The sequence below is a fragment of the Pholcus phalangioides genome, unplaced genomic scaffold, assembly GCF_987345545.1.
Source record: "Pholcus phalangioides strain wild (caught in Gottingen) unplaced genomic scaffold, Ppha-v1.0 ptg000009l_1, whole genome shotgun sequence".
In the NCBI taxonomy this organism is placed as follows: domain Eukaryota; kingdom Metazoa; phylum Arthropoda; class Arachnida; order Araneae; family Pholcidae; genus Pholcus; species Pholcus phalangioides.
This window is the reverse complement of record NW_028301602.1, coordinates 1,188,879-1,194,878: the sequence shown is the minus strand read 5'-3', so window position 1 is coordinate 1,194,878 and position 6,000 is coordinate 1,188,879.

Below are 6,000 nucleotides of genomic sequence, written 5' to 3'. Positions count from 1 at the left end.
TGCGCATTTTCAATTTCTGTTGTTTCCTGGATACCCAACTGTGTTATTACCGCTTGTATTAATTCATTTACATTTTCATCTGGCGTCTCCAGTATTCCGTTTAGTTCAATATTGTTCCGCCGACTCTTTGTCTCAAGTTCATTCATACGGTACTTTAAACCTTCTATATCTGATTTCGGCTTCTTCTTTTCCATTTTAATTTCTATAGTTTCCTAATTGTTTGTGTGTGTCCTATTAGATCTTTCAAATTCTCCATCTGCTCTGTGAAATTGCCTATCCATTTTGAGGTAAATTAAACCGATTTTATAATTCCTTTCATTTCTTTGTCTAGGTCTTGCTGTCTCTGAAGAATTTTTTCTGTTGCTTGTTCATTTCCTCGTTTAGTTTTTATTACTAAGCAGACTGAACAATTCTCCCCACATATAAAGTTTAAAAATATCCAACTCATCGAATACCACACTAGAGATATCTCTCTGGCAGGGGCGTACGCAGGGGACCCGTGTCCCTCCCCCCAGCGAACCAAAAATTAATATTTCGTTGAAAAAATTGAAATATTGAAATAAAATACTCTTTATATGCTATATATTAACCATTTTCTGCTAAATTAAATGCTTTTTCAATTGTAACTCAAAATTTCTCAGCAAGAACATTTTTGTGTCCCCTCTAAATGCCGATTCTGCATACGCCCCTGCTCTAGTGCTGTTGGCTCGATCCAGGACCGGAACCAGATGGGTGGTCAGCCGAAGCAAGCGCTGCGGTGGTCGAGTGGTCATAATCACGGACTCGCATCGCGAGGATCCGGGTTCGAACCCCACCATCACCACAGTGGTGGTCGGCTGAAGTTGGTTTCCTGTGGTTCCTAACTTCGAGGCGCAAATGCGAGCCGATCTCCCCATTAAAAAGTCTCGCCACAGAGCAACAGGCCTACAACGATAAATTATTCAATCATTGCACTTCATTCATAGTTATAACAACTGGTGGCAGATGGCAGCACTACACATAACAAGCATTACACAGAAACAAACTTCACGTCAGGTTTCACTACACGTACCTCTGCCTCCGCAGAGGAATATGGACGAGGGGCACGGGTGGTTTAGTAGTAGTAGCCGAAGCAAGCACGCATTTTGAAACCCCTTTAAAATGCTGAACTAGAGATGAAGGGGGAAATTTGTGCTTCCTCACCCAGACCCGTCTGCCCCCCTCCCCAGTTGATGCCTTGGCTCGACCCGCAACAATGTAGCTCAACAACCATATAGCGGCTACATGAATTCAAGGAGGTTAGAATTACCCTCCCCCTATTTCTCAACATGGTTATGGTTATTTCCCATATATAGAGTAATAATAGTATATATCTTTAGTCTATGTTATTTTCCAATATCGGAGGAAATTCTTACCTTCTTGACATGAATTAAATGGAATGTTTCGCGGACCAGCGATTGGAGAACGCTGCTCCCAAGTACTGTATTTGTGGAAATGTTTTACCGAGAAAAAATTTAATGCGTAAATACAGTCGAATCCCGTTTTAACGAATACCGTTATAGCGAAAATCTCGTTTTAACGAACAGTTTTCTAATTCTCCAGATACGTTTACGTAGGTACATTTTTCAATAACCTGGAATTCCTTTATAACGAAATGATTTCTGCGGTCTCTTGGAGTTCGTTATAACGGGATCCGACTGTATATAGTCAAAAATAAAATGAGAACGTGAATGGGCAAAAAGAAAATAAAAAAAATATGAATAGCCAAAAAGAAAATAAAAAAAAATATGAATAGCCAAAAATAACTTCAACATATGGGAATAGCAAAAAACAGATGGCAGCACCAAACGTATCAGAGGCAGTAATGTTCCGTGGCCATATCATATGACAAAAACCGGGACAAATCCCAGAATTGCCGCGCAATAAAGCGTGGGCCTGGTTTCCAAATTATATCTAAAAATAGGAGACTTTGATAGTACCCGCTCCCCACTGAAACGGGCCTTTAGGTCAGAATGTTTGATCACTATGTTAGTTTTCTAGAAATTCATAGAGAAAAAGGATAATAAACGATTTTTTTTAAAAAAAAGTATTGATCAGTTCCTATGCTCTTCCCTTTTGTGAGGGGCTGCGGCGGTTGGAGCTTAGTAATTAAGTTAGTAATATTTAACCGTAGCCGGTCAATTTGTCGCAATCAACTTGTCGCGCTCAACTCGTCGCGCATCAATTTGTCGCAGTGCCAATTCGTCGCGGTACAAATTCGTCGCGGTACAAATTCGTCGCAGAGCCAATTCGTCGCGATACAAATTCGTCGCAGAGCCAATTCGTCGCGGTACAAATTCGTCGCGATACAAATTCGTCGCAGAGCCAATTCGTCGCGATACAAATTCGTCGCAGAGCCAATTCGTCGCGGTACAAATTCGTCGCAGAGCCAATTCGTCGCGGTACAAATTCGTCGCAGTGACAATTTGTCGTGTAACCAATTCGTCGGGACGTCAATTTATCGCAGAGTCAACTCGTCACGCGATCTGTATGTAGGTTTTTTGTCTCATACGTGAAAAATAAACATGAAGAAAAGTTTTTTTCCATCAAGAAATGCACACAGTTTACTAAATTTTTTTTTTTGTCATTTCGAAAAAAATCATCGAAATTAAAATTACAATTGATATTAATGTTTTATTATTTAATTATTGTAAATGTTAAAAAAATCATTTTTTCTATGATAAAATTTTAAAATTCTGTAAAAAAATGTCGGTGTTTATGATATTCCCCAAATTACAGTACAGCGGAGGCTCTCTTTAAGTGTAAACTTGTATCTGTCCCATGTGGAATCGAGACTCCCACCAACATTAACCACTACAGTATCTCCACAAGAACCTGAAATAATTAATAATTTAATTTAATTAATATTTCATTTTCACGGGATAAGCCACACTTGTCGCTTTCTCTCGAGATTTCCATTACTCGTAGCGAGGGGAGTTGGGGCGCACACTGAGATGATAAATTGCGATCACATACATTTTCAAAATTTAATTTGCACCGGATAAGTTGCTCAAGTTAAAAACTCAAAAAATCCAACCAATAAAGTTCATAGGTTACATTCGAGCAAATGCAACCGATAATCTTATTGGTTGAATTTTTCAAGTTTTATAAAAGGACTTTTAGAACACTTTCATAGTGTAATGCTAGCCTTAGATATATTGTCGGTAAAAAATTCCTCAAAGATGTATTCCCTACATGGCAGATACATATTCAATAGTGAATTAGGGCCATTCAAGTATTACGTAAGCAGATTTTCAGCCATTTTTGACCCCCTCCCCCTTGTCAGCAAAAATCAGCAAAACACTGACCCCCATCCCCTCCCCCGTCAGCAAAATTTCACCAGAAGCTTAGAATATTTCATATCTTCAAAAAGGGGTGGTTGATGACGTAAGCAACCTTCAATCCCCCCCCCCCCGCCATCAAAAGTCAACAAATCCGAAACTCCCTCCCCGATCCTGACGTAATACTTGAATGACCCCTTAGGCAAATTGTGTTTTGGGATGGGCATTGATCCTAATTTATCATCTTGGTGTGTTCGCCCAACGCCACTCGCTGCGAGAAATGGAGATCCCGCCAGAAAGCGGGAGTGCGGCTTATACGGTGAAAATTTAATTTTGAAAATTTATTTTATCATAACTTATCATCTTCATGTGTTCTCCCAACGCCCCTCGCTGCGAGAAATGGAGATCCCGCCAGAAAGCGGGAGTGCGGCTTATACGGTGAAAATTTAATTTTGAAAATTTATTTTATCGTAATTTATCATCTTGGTGTGTTCGCCCAACGCCACTCGCTGCGAGAAATGGAGATCCCGTCAGAAAGCGGGAGTGCGGCTTATACGGTGAAAATTTAATTTTGAAAATTTATTTTATCGCAATTTATCATCTTGGTGTGTTCGCCCAACGCCACTCGCTGCGAGAAATGGAGATCCCGCCAGAAAGCGGGAGTGCGGCTTATACGGTGAAAATTTAATTTTGAAAATTTATTTTATCGCAATTTATCATCTTGGTGTGTTCGCCCAACGCCACTCGCTGCGAGAAATGGAGATCCCGCCAGAAAGCGGGAGTGCGGCTTATACGGTGAAAATTTAATTTTGAAAATTTATTTTATCGCAATTTATCATCTTGGTGTGTTCGCCCAACGCCACTCGCTGCGAGAAATGGAGATCCCGCCAGAAAGCGGGAGTGCGGCTTATACGGTGAAAATTTAATTTTGAAAATTTATTTTATCATAACTTATTTATCATCTTCGTGTGTTCGCCCAACGCCCCTCGCTGCGAGAAATGGAGATCCCGCCAGAAAGCGGGAAGTGTGGCATGAATACCATGAAAACTGAATTTTGAAAATTTATTTGATCGGCGTACTGACTCTGCGACAAATTTGTACCGCGACGAACTGATTCTGCGACAAATTCGTACCGCGACGAACTGATTCTGCGACAAATTTGCACCGCGACGAACTGACTCTGCGACAAATTTGTACCGCGACGAACTGACTCTGCGACAAATTTGTACCGCGACGAACTGACTCTGCGACAAATTTGTACCGCGACGAGTTTGTAGCACGACGAATTGACGCTGCGACAAATTGATTGCGACGAATTGTCGTGCGACAAGTTGATCGCGACGAATTGACCTAGACCCATATTTAACAATGACATTGTGATAAGACAACCGACAAACTTCTCGAGTTGCTCAAATTAAGCTACTTGATGCTCGACATGGCCTGAAGTTTTACCTTTAATCTATCCAAATTTTATTTTCTTTCACGAATCACTTATTTTCCTCATAATAAGTCATGCTTATGCCATAGGCGGAGATAGACTTGGAAGTAGGGGGGGGGCGCAAGATAATGTCAATTCACATATACATATATACATTAGATCAGTCGACTCCACCTTTGATGCTGGGGGCCACCTTTGATGCTGGCTCCCCTGACTCTACCCAGCGCGACCCAACCCGCAAGGGTAAAAGGCTTACATCCCTGGAGGGACAGAGTCTGGGCCGTGACTGGTTTGTCGGGGGGCAATGCCCCCCCCCTCCCCGTATCTCCGCCCATGGCTTATGCTTTAAGAATCATAACGTCGACAGCCAGGGCCGGCGTTAGGCATGAGGCGACCAAGCGGTCGCCTGAGGCGGCATAATTAGAGGCGACAATTTTTATGACATTTATTATGACAGTATTTTAACTCGCAAACTTTTATGCATCGAAATAATTTTAAAATGAATGCGCGAGTAAATACGAAAAAAATGAAAGGGGACTTGGCCCCTTTCACGCGGACGCGGGTCCGGAAGAAGTTTTAACAATTGGAATATACTGACCCTTTCAGACGAGCTGAAATATCTCCGCACCTAGGAAATGTTCATGCGGGTCCGGACGTCGTCCGCATGTGTCAAAACCTAAGTGCGGGCTCCGCATCCGCACATACAAGTTTTGACAATTGGGTTAGTCGGAGCTATTCACACGATGCGGATGCGGAGGGAATTCGTCCGCATCTTTGGCTACTTTTTAAAGATGATTTTGCACGGAATTTTTTTAATTATTTGCCATAAATACACTTAAAAACACCATATGAAGGTCCCCGTTCATCAATAGGATGTACCCACACACGTCTATCCCTCCGTTTCCTTCTGAAATGGAGATATAGCAACTTTAACTGCCTTTTGTCCATAATTTACGATTTTATACAATAAAACTTGTCAACAACGGCCACTGACGGGATCAAAATTATAAGCCTTCTGTTCATTACGAATATTTAATTGACTACATACTTTAATAACTTTTAAATTTAATTTAAAAATTTTAATTTTTTTTCTTTTTAAATTTTTAAAATTATTTAAAAAATATAAATATTTAAAATTATTTTATTTTATTTAAATATTTATTATTTTTTTTAATTTTCGATCTTTTAATTTTTTAAACTTAAAAAAAATACTTTTATTAAACAATGTTATCTACGAACGGTGTTCACTCAGGGCCGGATTAA